Here is a 17500-nt window from a genome sequence, read left to right as displayed (position 1 = left end):
GAGGACTCCTTTCTGTAGCTAGTTAACAGTATGAGGTGAGGACTCCTTTCTGTAGCTGGTTAACAGTATGAGGTGAGGACTCCTTTCTGTAGCTGGTTAACAGTATGAGGTGAGGACTCCTTTCTGTAGCTGGTTAACAGTATGAGGTGAGGACTCCTTTCTGTAGCTGGTTAACAGTATGATGTGAGGACTCCTTTCTGTAGCTGGTTAACAGTATGAGGTGAGGACTCCTTTCTGTAGCTGGTTAACAGTTTGAGGTGAGGACTCCTTTCTGTAGCTGGTTAACAGTATGATGTGAGGACTCCTTTCTGTAGCTGGTTAACAGTATGAGGTGAGGACTCCTTTCTGTAGCTGGTTATCAGTATGAGGTGAGGACTCCTTTCTGTAGCTAGTTAACAGTATGAGGTGAGGACTCCTTTCTGTAGCTGGTTAACAGTATGAGGTGAGGACTCCTTTTCTGTAGCTAGTTAACAGTATGAGGTGAGGACTCCTTTCTGTAGCTGGTTAACAGTATGAGGTGAGGACTCCTTTCTGTAGCTGGTTAACAGTCTGAGGTGAGGACTCCTTTCTGTAGCTGGTTAACAGTATGATGTGAGGACTCCTTTCTGTAGCTGGTTAACTGTATGATGTGAGGACTCCTTTCTGTAGCTGGTTAACAGTATGAGGTGAGGACTCCTTTCTGTAGCTAGTTAACAGTCTGAGGTGAGGACTCCTTTCTGTAGCTAGTTAACAGTCTGAGGTGAGGACTCCTTTCTGTAGCTAGTTAACAGTATGAGGTGAGGACTCCTTTCTGTAGCTGGTTAACAGTATGAGGTGAGGACTCCTTTCTGTAGCTAGTTAACAGTATGATGTGAGGACTCCTTTCTGTAGCTGGTTTAACAGTTTGAGGTGAGGACTCCTTTCTGTAGCTGGTTAACAGTATGAGGTGAGGACTCCTTTCTGTAGCTGGTTAACAGTATGAGGTGAGGACTCCTTTCTGTAGCTGGTTAACAGTATGAGGTGAGGACTCCTTTCTGTAGCTGGTTAACAGTATGAGGTGAGGACTCCTTTCTGTAGCTGGTTAACAGTCTGAGGTGAGGACTCCTTTCTGTAGCTGGTTAACAGTATGATGTGAGGACTCCTTTCTGTAGCTAGTTAACAGTCTGAGGTGAGGACTCCTTTCTGTAGCTAGTTAACAGTCTGAGGTGAGGACTCCTTTCTGTAGCTAGTTAACAGTACGAGGTGAGGACTCCTTTCTGTAGCTGGTTAACATTATGAGGTGAGGACTCCTTTCTGTAGCTGGTTATCAGTATGAGGTGAGGACTCCTTTCTGTAGCTAGTTAACAGTATGAGGTGAGGACTCCTTTCTGTAGCTGGTTATCAGTATGAGGTGAGGACTCCTTTCTGTAGCTGGTTAACAGTATGAGGTGAGGACTCCTTTCTGTAGCTGGTTAACAGTATGAGGTGAGGACTCCTTTCTGTAGCTGGTTAACAGTATGAGGTGAGGACTCCTTTCTGTAGCTGGTTAACAGTATGAGGTGAGGACTCCTTTCTGTTGCTGGTTAACAGTATGAGGTGAGGACTCCTTTCTGTAGCTGGTTAACAGTATGAGGTGAGGACTCCTTTCTGTAGCTGGTTAACAGTATGAGGTGAGGACTCCTTTCTGTAGCTGGTTAACAGTCTGAGGTGAGGACTCCTTTCTGTAGCTGGTTATCAGTATGATGTGAGGACTCCTTTCTGTAGCTGGTTAACAGTATGAGGTGAGGACTCCTTTCTGTAGCTGGTTAACAGTATGAGGTGAGGACTCCTTTCTGTAGCTGGTTAACAGTATGAGGTGAGGACTCCTTTCTGTAGCTGGTTAACAGTTTGAGGTGAGGACCCCTTTCTGTAGCTAGTTAACAGTTTGAGGTGAGGACCCCTTTCTGTAGCTGGTTAACAGTATGAGGTGAGGACTCCTTTCTGTAGCTAGTTAACAGTATGAGGTGAGGACTCCTTTCTGTAGCTGGTTATCAGTATGAGGTGAGGACTCCTTTCTGTAGCTGGTTAACAGTATGAGGTGAGGACTCCTTTCTGTAGCTGGTTAACAGTATGAGGTGAGGACTCCTTTCTGTAGCTGGTTAACAGTATGAGGTGAGGACTCCTTTCTGTAGCTGGTTAACAGTATGAGGTGAGGACTCCTTTCTGTTGCTGGTTAACAGTATGAGGTGAGGACTCCTTTCTGTAGCTGGTTAACAGTATGAGGTGAGGACTCCTTTCTGTAGCTGGTTAACAGTATGAGGTGAGGACTCCTTTCTGTAGCTGGTTAACAGTCTGAGGTGAGGACTCCTTTCTGTAGCTGGTTATCAGTATGATGTGAGGACTCCTTTCTGTAGCTGGTTAACAGTATGAGGTGAGGACTCCTTTCTGTAGCTGGTTAACAGTATGAGGTGAGGACTCCTTTCTGTAGCTGGTTAACAGTATGAGGTGAGGACTCCTTTCTGTAGCTGGTTAACAGTTTGAGGTGAGGACCCCTTTCTGTAGCTAGTTAACAGTTTGAGGTGAGGACCCCTTTCTGTAGCTGGTTAACAGTATGAGGTGAGGACTCCTTTCTGTAGCTAGTTAACAGTATGAGGTGAGGACTCCTTTCTGTAGCTAGTTAACAGTATGAGTTGAGGACTCCTTTCTGTAGCTAGTTAACAGTATGAGGTGTGGACTCCTTTCTGTAGCTGGTTAACAGTTTGAGGTGAGGACCCCTTTCTGTAGCTGGTTAACAGTATGAGGTGAGGACTCCTTTCTGTAGCTGGTTAACAGTATGATGTGAGGACTCCTTTCTGTAGCTGGTTAACATTATGAGGTGAGGACTCCTTTCTGTAGCTGGTTATCAGTATGAGGTGAGGACTCCTTTCTGTAGCTAGTTAACAGTATGAGGTGAGGACTCCTTACTGTAGCTGGTTAACAGTATGAGGTGAGGACTCCTTTCTGTAGCTGGTTAACAGTATGAGGTGAGGACTCCTTTCTGTAGCTGGTTTAACAGTTTGAGGTGAGGACTCCTTTCTGTAGCTGGTTAACAGTATGAGGTGAGGACTCCTTTCTGTAGCTGGTTAACAGTATGAGGTGAGGACTATTTTCTGTAGCTGGTTAACAGTATGAGGTGGGGACTCCTTTCTGTATCTGGTTAACAGTATGAGGTGAGGACTATTTTCTGTAGCTAGTTAACAGTATGAGGTGAGGACTCCTTTCTGTAGCTGGTTAACAGTATGAGGTGAGGACTATTACAGTATGAGGTGAGGACTCCTTTCTGTAGCTGGTTAACAGTATGAGGTGAGGACTCCTTTCTGTAGCTGGTTAACAGTATGATGTGAGGACTCCTTTCTGTAGCTGGTTAACAGTATGAGGTGAGGACTCCTTTCTGTAGTTGGTTAACAGTATGATGTGAGGACTCCTTTCTGTAGTTGGTTAACAGTATGAGGTGAGGACTCCTTTCTGTAGCTGGTTAACAGTATGATGTGAGGACTCCTTTCTGTAGCTGGTTAACAGTTTGAGGTGAGGACTCCTTTCTGTAGCTGGTTAACAGTATGAGGTGAGGACTCCTTTCTGTAGCTGGTTAACAGTTTGAGGTGAGGACTCCTTTCTGTAGCTGGTTAACAGCATGAGGTGAGGACTCCTTTCTGTAGCTAGTTAACAGTATGAAGTGAGGACTCCTTTCTGTAGCTGGTTAACAGTCTGAGGTGAGGACTCCTTTCTGTAGCTGGTTAACAGTCTGAGGTGAGGACTCCTTTCTGTAGCTGGTTAACAGTATGAGGTGAGGACCCCTTTCTGTAGCTAGTTAACAGTCTGAGGTGAGGACTCCTTTCTGTAGCTGGTTAACAGTATGAGGTGAGGACTCCTTTCTGTAGCTAGTTAACAGTATGAGGTGAGGACTCCTTTCTGTAGCTAGTTAACAGTATGAGGTGAGGACTCCTTTCTGTAGCTGGTTAACAGTATGAGGTGAGGACTCCTTTCTGTAGCTGGTTAACAGTTTGATGTGAGGACTCCTTTCTGTAGCTGCTGCTCAGGTCTCTCCAGATAATGAGAGACAATTAAGAGAGTAAGATGTTAATATTTCTCAGTAGTGGAGTTTAGTTATTAAGACATTTTAATGTGTCTCAGTAGTTTATTTATTAATATGATAATATCTCAGTAGTTTAGTTATTAATATGATAATATCTCAGTAGTTTAGTTATTAAGACATTTTAATATGCCTCAGTAGTTTAGTTATTAATATGATAATATCTCAGTAGTTTAGTTATTAATATGATAATATCTCAGTAGTTTAGTTATTAATTTGATAATATCTCAGTAGTTTAGTTATTAACATGTCTCAGTAGTTTAGTTATTAATATGTTAGTATGTCTCAGTAGTTTAGTTATTAACATGATAATATCTCAGTAGTTTAGTTATTAATATGATAATATCTCAGTAGTTTAGTTATTAATATGATAATATCTCAGTAGTTTAGTTATTAATATGTTAGCATGTCTCAGTAGTTTAGTTATTAATATGATAATGTCTCAGTAGTTTAGTTATTAATATGATAATGTCTCAGTAGTTTAGTTATTAATATGATAATGTCTCAGTAGTTTAGTTATTAATATGATAATGTCTCAGTAGTTTAGTTATTAATATGATAATGTCTCAGTAGTTTAGTTATTAATATGATAATGTCTCAGTAGTTTAGTTATTAACATGTCTCAGTAGTTTAGTTATTAATATGTTAGTATGTCTCAGTAGTGGGAGTTTAGTTATTAATATGATAATATCTCAGTAGTTTAGTTATTAATATGATAATATCTCAGTAGTTTAGTTATTAATATGATAATATCTCAGTAGTTTAGTTATTAACATGTCTCAGTAGTTTAGTTATTAATATGATAATGTCTCAGTAGTTTAGTTATTAATATGATAATATCTCAGTAGTTTAGTTATTAATATAATAATATCTCAGTAGTTTAGTTATTAATATGATAATGTCTCAGTAGTTTAGTTATTAATATGATAATGTCTCAGTAGTTTAGTTATTAATATGATAATGTCTCAGTAGTTTAGTTATTAATATGATAATGTCTCAGTAGTTTAGTTATTAATATGATAATGTCTCAGTAGTTTAGTTATTAATATGATAATGTCTCAGTAGTTTAGTTATTAATATGTTAGTATGTCTCAGTAGTTTAGTTATTAATATGATAATATCTCAGTAGTTTAGTTATTAATATGATAATATCTCAGTAGTTTAGTTATAAATATGATAATATCTCAGTAGTTTAGTTATTAACATGTCTAAGTAGTTTAGTTATTAATATGATAATATCTCAGTAGTGGGAGTTTAGTTTTGTTGGTTTCAGTTTTTTGGGAGCTGAACGCAAAGTCATTATTTAAATAAGTACGATCAGGGTCAGTGTGTGTGTGCGTGTGTGTGTGTGTGTGTGTGTGTGCGTGTGTCCGTATGTGTGTCCGTGCGTGTGCGTGTGCCTGCGCATGTGTGCACGTGTTTGTGTTTGTGTGTGTGTGTGTGCGTGCGTGCATGTGTGTTTTCATGCATACATGCGTGTGCAGGAGTCTGTGTAGTGGCCGAGAGAGTGTGCAGGAGTCTGTGTAGTGGCCGAGAGAGTGTGCAGGAGTCAGTGTAGTGGCCAAGAGAGTGTGCAGGAGTCCGTGTAGTGGCCAAGAGAGTGCTCACACAGAAATGATGGACTAATTCATTGCAGAGTCGCAGCAGAATGGAGAGAAACTTCCATGTACTGATACATTGCTAAAGTTAAATGTGGTATTGGTTGACCTTAACCCCCTACGCCTGGTCTTTGCTCCTCAGTCATCTCCATAATCCACAGATTGAGAGAAAGGGATGAGGTTACAGATTAAGTCACAATTTTACATACACTTAGGTTGGAGTCGTTAAAACTTGTTTTTCAACCATTCCACAAATTTCTTGTTAAAAAAAAGAGTTTTTGCCAGTCGGTGAGGACATCTACTTTGTGACATAAGTCATTTTTCCAGCAATTGTTTACAGATGGATTTTTTCACTTATAATTCCCTGTTTCACAGTTCCAGTGGGTCAGAAGTTTACAAACACTAAGTTGACTGTGCCTTTGAACAGCTTGGAAAATTCTAGAAAATTATGTCATGGCTTTAGAAGCTTCTGATAGGCTAATTGACATAATTTGAGTCAATTGGAGGTGTACCTGTGGATGTATTTCAAGGCCTACCTTCAAACTCAGTGCCTCTTAGCTTGACGTCATGGGAAAATCAAAAGAAATTAGCCAAGACCACAGAAGAAAATGTAGACTTCCACAAGTCTTGTTCTTCCTTGGGAGAAATTTTCAAATGCTTGAAGGTACCAGTTTTCAAATGCCTGAAGGTAAACACCATGGGACCACGCGGCCGTCATACCGCTCAGGAAGGAGATGTATTCTGTCTCCTAGAGTTGAACTTACTTTGGTGCGAGAAGTGCAAATCAATCCCAGAACAGCAGCAAAGGACCTTGTGAAGATGCTGGAGGAAACAGGTACAAAGGTATCTATATCCACAGTAAAACGAGTCCTATATCGACATAACCTGAAAGCCAGCTCAGCAAGGAAGAAGCCACTGCTCCAAAACCACCATAGAAAAGCCAGACTACGGTTTGCAACTGCACATGGGGACAAAGATCGTACTTTTTGGAGAAATATCCTCTGGTCTGATGAATAGAACTGTTTGGTAATAATGACCATCATAATGTTTGGAGGGAAAAGGGGGAGGCTTGCAAGCCGAAGAATACCATCCCAACCTGTTTTTTTGGAAAAATGAGCTAGAAGTTGTAGTTTTTCTAGGTGACTCCCAGTTGTGTTTCCATGGGTATGGATGAAAGCGCGTTCTTTGTTATTTATCTCCGGTAATGAACATACTATTCTCCGTCTTAAATTTTATAGTTTATTTATGTATTAGGGTTCCTGAGGTTAGATTATAAACGTTGTTTGACTAGTTTGGATACGTTTATTGGTAACGTTTGGGATTCTTTTTGTATGCATTTTGAATTGCATGGATTATTGAATGAAGCGAGCTAAACTGAGCTTTTATGGATATAAGAAGTACTTAATCGAACAAAAGGACCATTTGTGATGTAACTGGGACCTTTTGGAGTGTCAACAGAAGAAGATCTTCAAAGGTAAGGTATTTCTGACATTTGTGTCGCACCTGCCTGGTTAAAAAAAAAATGTCATGCTTTTGTATGCGGGGCGCTGTCCTCAGATAATCGGATGGTGTGCTTTCGCCGTAAAGCCTTTTTGAAATCTGACACAACGGCTGGATTAACAAGAAGTTCAGCTTTATTTTGATGTATTACACTTGTATTTTGATGAATGTTAAATATTTATATTTCTGTAATTTGAAATTCGCACTCTGCAATTTCACCAGAAGTTGGCCAAGTGGGACGCTACCATCCCACCTGCCCATAAATAACACAGTGTCCAAAGAAGGGCCAGAAGTATACAGAAGGATGTCATCTGCGTAGAGGTGGATCAGAGAATCACCAGCAGCAAAAGCGACATCATTGATGTATACAGAGAAAAGAGTCGGCCCGAGGGTTGAACCTGTGGCACGGTACATGGTACAGAGCAGCATAGGCAAGATACAGTAGATGGTATCGGGTACAGTATATACATGAGATGAGTATGTAAACAAAGTGGCATAGTTAAAGTGGCTAGTGATACATGTATTACATAAGGATGCAGTCGATGATATAGAGTACAGTATATAGGTATGCATATGAGATGAATAATGTAGGGTAAGTAACATTATATAAGTTAGCATTGTTTAAAGTGGCTAGTGATATATTTACATCATTTCCCATCAATTCCCATTATTAAAGTGGCTGGAGTTGAGTCAGTGTCAGTGTGTTGGCAGCAGCCACTCAATGTTAGTGGTGGCTGTTTAACAGTCTGATGGCCTTGAGATGGAAGTTGTTTTTCAGTCTCTCGGTCCCAGCTTTGATGCACCTGTACTGACCTCGCCTTCTGGATGATAGCGGGGTGAACAGGCAGTGGCTCGGGTAGTTGATGTCCTTGATGATCTTTATGGCCTTCCTGTAACATTGGGTGGTGTAGGTGTCCTGGAGGGCAGGTAGTTTGCCCCCGGTGATGCGTTGTGCAGACCTCACTACCCTCTGGAGAGCCTTACGGTTGAGGGCAGAGCAGTTGCCGTACCAGGCAGTGATACAGCCCGCCAAGATGCTCTCGATTGTGCATCTGTAGAAGTTTGTGAGTGCTTTTGGTGACAAGCCGAATTTCTTCAGCCTCCTTCACGATGCTGTCTGTGTGAGTGGACCAATTCAGTTTGTTTGTAATGTGTATCCTGAGGAACTTAAAACCTGCTACTCTCTCCACTACTGTTCCATCGATGTGGATAGGGGGGTGTTCCCTCTGCTGTTTCCGGAAGTCCACAATCATCTCCTTAGTTTTGTTGACGTTGAGTGTGAGGTTATTTTCCTGACACCACACTCCGAGGGCCCTCACCTCCTCCCTGTAGGCCGTCTCGTCGTTGTTGGTAATCAAGCCTACCACTGTTGTGTCGTCCGCAAACTTGATGATTGAGTTGGAGGCGTGCGTGGCCACGCAGTCGTGGGTGAACAGGGAGTACAGGAGAGGGATCAGAACACACCCTTGTGGGGCCCCAGTGTTGAGGATCAGCGGGGAGGAGATGTTGTTACCTACCCTCACCACCTGGGGGCGGCCCGTCAGGAAGTCCAGTACCCAGTTGCACAGGGCTGGGTCGAGACCCAGGGTCTTGAGCTTGATGACGAGCTTGGAGGGTGCTATGGTGTTGAATGCCGAGCTGTAGTCGATGAACAGCATTCTCACATAGGTATTCCTCTTGTCCAGATGGGTTAGGGCAGTATGCAGTGTGGTTTAGATTGCATCGTCTGTGGACCTATTTGGGCGGTAAGCAAATTGGAGTGGGTCTAGGGTGTCAGGTAGGGTGGAGGTGATATGGTCCTTGACTAGTCTCTCAAAGCACTTCATGATGACGGAAGTGAGTGCTACGGGGCGGTAGTCGTTTAGCTCAGTTACCTTAGCTTTCTTGGGAACAGGAACAATGGTGGCCCTCTTGAAGCATGTGGGAACAGCAGACTGGTATAGGGATTGATTGAATATGTCCGTAAACACACCAGCCAGCTGGTCTGCGCATGCTCTGAGGGCGCGGCCGGGATGCCGTATGGGCCTGCAGCCTTGCGAGGGTTAACACGTTTAAATGTTTTACTCACCTCGGCTGCAGTGATGGAGAGACCGCATGTTTCCGTTGCAGGCCTTGTCAGTGGCACTGTATTGTCCTCAAAGCGGGCAAAAAAGTTATTTAGTCTGCCTGGGAGCAAGACATCCTGGTCTGTGACTGGGCTGGATTTCTTCCTGTAGTCTGTGATTGACTGTAGACCCTGCCACATGCCTCTTGTGTCTGAGCCGTTGAATTGAGATTCTACTTTGTCTCTGTACTGACGCTTAGCTTGTTTGATAGCCTTACGGAGGGAATAGCTGCACTGTTTGTATTCAGTCATGTTACCAGACACCTTGCCCTGATTAAAAGCAGTGGTTCGCGCTTTCAGTTTGACGCGAATGCTGCCATCAATCCACGGTTTCTGGTTAGGGAATGTTTTAATCGTTGCTATGGGAACGACATCTTCAACGCACGAGCTCTGAAGATAGATGGGGGGCAATCAATTCACATATGGTGTCCAGGGCACAGCTGGGGGCAGAAGGTGGTCTATAATAATCGGCAACGGTGAGAGACTTGTTTCTGGAAAGGTGGATTTTTAAAAGTTGAAGCTCAAATTGCTTCAGCACAGACCTGGATAGTAAGGCAGAACTCTGCAGGCTATCTTTGCAGTAGATTGCAACTCCGCCCCCTTTTGCAGTTCCATCTTGTCGGAAAATGTTACAGTTAGGGATGGAAATGTCAGGGTTTTTGGTGGTCTTCCTAAGCCAGGATTCAGACACGGCTAGGACATCCGGGTTGGCAGAGTGTGCTAAGGCAGTGAATAAAACAAACCTAAGGAGGAGGCTTCTAATGTTAAAATGCATGAAACCAAGGCTTTTACGGTTACAGAAGTCAACAAATGAGAGCACCTGGGAATGGGAGTGGAGTTAGGCACTGCAGGGCCTGGATTAACCTCTACGACACCAGAGGAACAGAGGAGAAGTAGAATAAGGGTACGGCTAAAGGCTATAAGAACTGGTCGTCTAGTACGTTCGGAACAGAGAGTAAAAGGAGCAGGTTTCTGGGCACGGTACAATAGATTCAAGGAATAATGTACAAAGACAAAGGTATGGTAAGATGTGAATACAGTTGAGGCAAACGTATGCATTGAATGACGATGAGAGAGATTTTCTCTCTAGATACATCATTTAAACCAAGTGAGGTCACCGCATGAGTGGGACGGGGAACTAAAGGGTTAACTAAGGCGTATTGTACAGGAATAGAGTCTCTACAGTGGAATAAGGCAATAATTACTAACAAAAACAGCAATGGACAAGGCATATTGACATTAGGGAGAGGCATGCGTAGCCAAGTGATGAATAGGGGTCCAGTGAGTGGCTCTGCGAGCCGGAGACACGGCGTTTCAGGCAGCTAGCGGACCGGGGCTATCAAGCTAGCAGAAGGGCCTTAGAGGGGAATCGCGATGGAAGAAGTCTGTTGTAGCCCTCTTGTGCCGTGACGTCATCAGACCAGTCGTCATGGATCAGCAGGGCTCCGTGTGGTAAAAGGGTCCAGGCCAATTGGAAAAATACGTTTTATGGCCAAAGAATTTGTCCTGTGGGGCTATTATTTATTTTACTAGGCATGTCAGTTAAGAACAAATTCTTATTTTCAATGACGGCCTAGGAATAGTGGGTTTACTACCTGTTCAGGGGCAGAACAACAGATTTTTACCTTGTCAGCTCAGGGATTTGAACTTGCAACCTTCTGGTTACTAGTCCACCGCTCTAACCACTAGGCTACGCTGCCGCTAACAGTCTGAAATGCTCTTGGCAGCTAGCGGGCCGCGGCTAGCAGGCTAGCAGATGGGCATTGAGGGACGGAGGAGCCAGCTGAAAAACTCCCTCAGGCGATTTGTGTCGGAAGTCCAGTCATGATGGGGCGGCGGGGGTGCAGGCCAATTGGCAAAATAGGTATTGTAGCCCAAGGAGTGGCTGATGGACCTCTTCGGCTAGCTGGGAAATGGGCCTAGCGAAGGCTAGCTGGGAAATGGGCCTAGCGAAGGCTAGCTGGGAAATGGGCCTAGCGAAGGCTAGCTGGGAAATGGGCCTAGCGAAGGCTAGCTCCAGGCTAATTGGTTCTTGCTGCGGGACAGAGACGTGAGCCAGGAGTAGCCACTAGGATAGCAGATAGCTAGCTGTGATGATCCAGGTGAAAAAGTTCAGAGCTTGCGGTAGGAAACCAGAGATATGGAGAAAAATAAGTCAGATTTGCCCTGGTTTGAGTCGCTGTGCGGACTGGGTGAGGCGGATTGCAGGAGAGTATATTGAAGTTGAGGTTAAGAAAAATAGCTAGAAAAATATCCAGCATGACTAGACCAGGAAGAAATGTTCATCTCTGCTGCTTTTCTGCTGCCTGAGTTAGCTACACTACAGCACCATACACACACACACACACACACACACACACACACACACACACACACACACACACACACACACACACACACACACACACACACACACACACACACACACACACGCACACACACACATCTGAGTTAGCTACAGCTGCGCTAAATCAATCATGCAAAACTGAATGGAATTTATTAGGGGTCTAGGTGGTCTTCCCAATAAGACCTGAGAATCAAATACTATTCGACAGCATTTCAAATGCTTTATCTGTGGTCGATTAAGCTTGCCTGGCGCAATGGAACCAATAGAATGGCTGCACATCTGCAAACCCAGCCCATATGGCACCGCAGGCAGGCTCGAGTAAATCCTCAAAAGTGTTTTAAAGATGTCAAATAGTATTTGAACCCAGGTCTGATTCTCAGAGGCTGTTAGGGAGCCAGTCCTCTCTATCAGAGGCGTTTCATGGTGTGCTGGGTGTGATGCCCCAGCTCTGTGCTCTGTCTGCCCGCCTGCTGGGAGCTCTTAGGAGAGCAACTGCATCATTAAAGTGTATTAAAGTGTAGACGTTCGTTTTTTATCCTGGCTGTAATTAAGCTATAAGGCCCGAGGAGGTGTGGTATATGGCCAATATACCACGGCTAAGGGCTGTTGTTAAGCACGACGCAACGCTGAGTGCCTGGAAACAGCCCTTAGCCGTGGTATATTGGCCATATACCACAAACCCCCGAAGTGCCTTATAGCTATTATAAACTGGTTATATATATAAAATAAAAATAAAATGTTTTGTCATACCCGTAGTATACGGTCTGATATACAATGGCTGTCAGCCAATCAGCATTCAGGTCTCGAACCACCCAGTTTATTATTCATATTATTTTAGCATGCTTGCACAAGAAACATTACATTAAGACAAAGCCTCTCTGTAACCTAAGACCGAAGACTGATTGTGTTAAACGTTCACGAGCTGGTCCCTCCCCTCCTGTCAGATGGTATCGGAGTATGAGGTCTGATAGCAACAGGCCGTCAGACTGATGAACGCTGGAGCTGAGACTGACCACCTGCTCTGATTCTCTGCACCTGTAACACAGAACACAACTGCTGTAACCAGGCTCTTACTAATGTACTGCTCAGGTTAAACACTGTCCCCCGTTCCTTCCCTTGTGATGGTGTTGTTATGTTGTCTTATTTCTTATTGGTGTTACATTGACCAGAAGAAACCTGTAGGGAAGCATTTGGTTGGACTCTGTATACCATGCGTACCCTGTACATACCACTACTGTATACCATGCATACCCTGTACATACCACTATAGTATACCATGCATACCCTGTACATACCACTATAGTATACCATGTGTATCCTGTACATACCACTACAGTATACCATGCGTACCTTGTACATACCACTATAGTATACCATGCGTACACTGTACATACCACTACAGTATACCATGCGTACCCTGTACATACCACTACAGTATACCATGCGTACCCTGTACATACCACTACAGTATACCATGCGTACCCTGTACATACCACTATAGTATACCATGCGTACCCTGTACATACCACTACAGTATACCATGCATACCCTGTACATACCACTATAGTATACCATGCATACCCTGTACATACCACTATAGTATACCATGCGTACCCTGTACATACCACTACAGTATACCATGCATATCTTGTACATACCACTACAGTATACCATGCATACCCTGTACATACCACTTTAGTATACCATGCGTACCCTGTACATACCACTACAGTATACCATGCATATCTTGTACATACCACTACAGTATACCATGTGTATCTTGTACATACCACTACAGTATACCATGTGTATCTTGTACATACCACTACAGTATACCATGTGTATCTTGTACATACCACTACAGTATACCATGTGTATCTTGTACATACCACTACAGTATACCATGTGTATCTTGTACATACCACTACAGTATACCATGTGTATCTTGTACATACCACTACAGTATACCATGTGTATCTTGTACATACCACTACAGTATACCATGAGAGGACTGGAGATAATGATAGAGAGAGAGAGAGAGACAGAGAGAGAGAGAGAGAGAGACAGAGAGAGAGAGAGAGAGAGAGAGAGAGAGAGAGAGAGAGAGAGAGAGAGAGAGAGAGAGAAAGAGAGATTGAGAGATTGAGAGAGAGGCAGGGAGAGAGAGACACAGAGAGAAGCAGGGAGAGAGAGACAGAGAGAAGCAGGGAGAGAGAGACAGAGAGAAGCAGGGAGAGAGAGACAGAGAGAAGCAGGGAGAGAGAGACAGAGAGAAGCAGGGAGAGAGAGACAGAGAGAAGCAGGGAGAACCGGCATCAATGGCAAGTATTTTTGGGGGGAAGAGCGGAGGCTAATTTTAGCTCAGGCTGGAGAGTGAAAAGTATGAGTGAAAGCCTAATATATATATATATATATAGGGAGAGACAGAGACAGAGAGAGAGGGAGAGACAGAGAGAGAGGGAGAGAGAGAGAGAGAGAGAGAGAGAGAGAGAGAGGGAGAGACAGAGACAGAGAGAGAGAGAGATAGAGAGAGAGATAGAGGGAGAGACAGAGACAGAGAGAGAGAGAGAGAGAGAGAGAGAGAGAGAGAGAGAGAGAGAGAGAGAGACAGAGAGAGAGAGAGAGAGAGAGAGAGAGAGAGAGAGAGGGAGGGAGAGAGATAGAGGGAGAGACAGAGACAGAGGGAGAGAGAGGGAGAGAGAGACAGAGAGAGAGAGAGACAGAGAGAGAGAGAGAGAGAGAGAGAGAGAGAGAGAGATATTCTCATTGAAGGCAGAATGTAAAGAGGTGTTTAAGTCCTAGCAGCTGTGTTGTAATGTGCCAGAGACAGTAGAGTTCAGATCCCTGTTGCTGAACTGTTACAGTACCTGTGATGCATAGAGAATCCCGGTGCGGTTCTAGCTAAATGTTTATCTGGCTTGTTTTATGGACTCCTCAGCATTTGACACTAGCTGAGACAGAAATCCAGGTGTTGTACAAGGAATACAATCAGCATGCGTGACTAAAACACACTTGAAACACATTCGCCTTGTTTACTTAGATAATATGATGAGCTATGTTAATGTGTGTTGTGGGAGTCAAGCTGTGAGAACACAGGATACATCCCAAATGGTACCCTAATCCCTATGTAGTGCAATACTTTTTTTTTTACCAGGACCCAGGTCTAAATAAGTGCACTATGTTGATAATAAGAGTGCCATTTGGGATGCTAAGTAGCTGAGAATGGGATGCAGTTCTGTTTGTTGTCTTGACTCCTCCTCAGTGGTTTGGTATTAACTTAAATGTCTAGAATTAAGAATGCTAAACCTGCACAAGGTATACAGGGCCGGCTCTAGCCTTTTGGGGGCCCCAAGCGGGATATGGTTGGAGGGGGGCCCCCCAAGCACATGTCTTCTCAGTGGTTTGGTATTAACTTAAATGTCTAGAATTAAGAATGATAAACCTGCACAAGGTATACCGGGCCGGCTCTAGCCTTTTGGGGGCCCCAAGCGGGATATGGTTGGAGGGGGGCCCCCCAAGCACACGTCTTCTCAGTGGTTTGGTGTTAACTTAAATGTCTAGAATTAAGAATGATAAACCTGCACAAGGTATACAGGGCCGGCTCTAGCCTTTTGGGGGCCCCCAAGTGGGATATGGTTGGAGGGGGGCCCCCCAAGCACACGTCTTCTCAGTGGTTTGGTGATAACTTAAATGATGTCTAGAAATAATTAGGATAAACCTGCACATGGTATACAGGGCCGGTTCTGGCCTTTTGGGGTCCCTAAGTGAGATTTGGTTGGAGGGGGGGGCAAAACATTTTAGTAGTCTCTCTGTTGATGGCTGAGAGAAACATTTAAGTTTTAAAGTTCATTTCCTGCAATTCTATACATTTTGCCATTGGGCGTAAAGAAAATGTTCCAATTTTAAAGCAAGTTTTCTGCAATTCTACACATTTTGCCATGGGGCGGCGATAACCTTCTGCAGTTTGTCGTGGAAATTTCCTCTATTTAAAAATCATGGGATCAAACCACACACACAAGTCAGAGTTAGTTATAAAAGTCCATCTTTAATTATATGAGCTCCATCACAACCCTGTGACTCTCAGATCAATTCAGTGTCTATCAATGAATTCTCTGAGTCCCTTCGACATTGCAATAGCATTTTGACTTTCTACAATTCAGTATCTCTAATGAAAAGTTGAGAGTCCCAACATAATGGCAAATGGATCCCTTATAGCAAAGATACACAGGATAAGACAGCATAGACATAATAAATCGTTCAGCTTTGTCTCCTTACTCAAACCCAGAACCATAAACCAATCCTCCATATCAACAGGCATATATCAAATTGTCATTTAGATACAACCAATTCTAAATACAACCAATCCTGGACAAACTCACGGAGAGGAGGATGATTGCTGTAGGTTAAGATAGGGACAACATTAGAGGGAGCATAGAATGATTCCAGACACTGCCATCCTCCTCTCCCTGCTGGGAAAAGTAGGGAGTGACTCCACACAGACACAGTGGAGCAAAAGATCTGTTTACACACGATGACACTGTGACCTCTCCCCTCTCTGCAGCCCATGCAACTTAGTCTTGACATAGTACAGATAACTGCAACCTCGCCAACAGTATTATACAAAAATACCATTCTGATGAGAAGTAACTTACAAACATATGATGAATATAAAACATCTTACCTATGTTACCCAACTAATTCGGATTATTTCCACAACAAGTTTTATAGCTAATTCCAGCAGTTCTACATATTCTGTAATGAATTAGGCCACGTTGATAGGATATCTTAGTGAGAACGACTAACAAAATCAATGTGTGCATCCTGGTTTGCCTGTTGGTTTACAGCCATGATTAATCCAAGTTCGGCAGCTGGCTGGACTAACTACCAATCTAAACATTGTCAGCTGACATGTTAAAATTGATTGACTGTCATAACAAGACAGAAACTGCTGATGCGACACATTTAAAAATAGCTCCCGGTGTATTTTATTATTGTTGTTGTTGTTGTTGTTTTGGGGGGGGGGGCTATTGGCCAGGGTTGCTTACAGAACGCCTGGATCCGGACCTGAAGGTATAAAGTACTTCTCTCATGCTTAGGACCCACAGCACCTCCTGTCTGTCAGTAGACATGCAGGTGGACGGGGGCATGAATACAGTCCAACACCATGTGATGTGTCAGTCTTTTGGGCCCAGCACCCTGTGGAGAAATGGAGAATGTGCACATCAGCATTTCACCGACACACTCTTCAATGAGGATGCCCTTCTCTGATGATGTACACCTCTCCTCTCCTTTCCTCTCCTCTCCCCTCCTCTCCTCTCCTCTCCCTCTCTCTCTCTCTCTCTCTCTCTCTCTCTCTCTCTCCTCTCCTTTCCTCTCCTCTCCCCTCCTCTCCTCTCCTCTTCTCTCCTCTCCCTCTCTCTCCCTCTCTCTCTCTCTCTCCTCTCCTCTCCTCTCCTCTCCTTTCCTCTCCTCTCGCCTCCTCTCCTTTCCTCTCCTCTCCCCTCTTCTCCTCTCCTCTCCTCTCCCTCTCTCTCTCTCTCTCTCTCTCTCTCCTCTCCTCTCCTCTCCTCTCCCTCCTCTCCTCTCCTCTCCTCTCCTCTCCTCTCCTCTCCTCCTCTCCCTCTCCTCTCCCCTCCCATACCCTCTCCCCTCCCCTCCCCTCCCCTCCCCCTCCCCTCCCCTCCCCTCCCCTCCCCCCCCTCGCATGGCCCTCTCCTCTCCCCTCTCTCTCTCTCCTCTCCCCTCCCCTCCCCTCCCCTCCCCTCCCCTCCCCCTCCCCTCCCCTCCCCTCCCCTCCCCTCCCATACCCTCTCCTCTCCCCTCCCCTCCCCCTCCCATACCCTCTCCTCTCCCCTCCCCCTCCCATACCCTCTCCCTCTCCCCTC

General features: G+C 44.3%; 1 protein-coding gene across 1 annotated transcript in view; it reads left to right on the top strand.

Annotated features, from left to right (window-relative positions):
* The window catches only part of LOC135515264 (thyrotropin-releasing hormone-degrading ectoenzyme-like), a 74019-nt gene that overhangs the window by 14855 nt on the left and 41664 nt on the right, over positions 1-17500 (top strand). The gene's annotated exons all lie outside the window — the stretch shown is intronic.

This window comes from Oncorhynchus masou, chromosome 27 (genome assembly GCF_036934945.1).
Source record: "Oncorhynchus masou masou isolate Uvic2021 chromosome 27, UVic_Omas_1.1, whole genome shotgun sequence".
Taxonomy (NCBI): Eukaryota; Metazoa; Chordata; class Actinopteri; order Salmoniformes; family Salmonidae; genus Oncorhynchus; species Oncorhynchus masou.
This window is presented reverse-complemented; position numbering and strand designations above follow the sequence as displayed.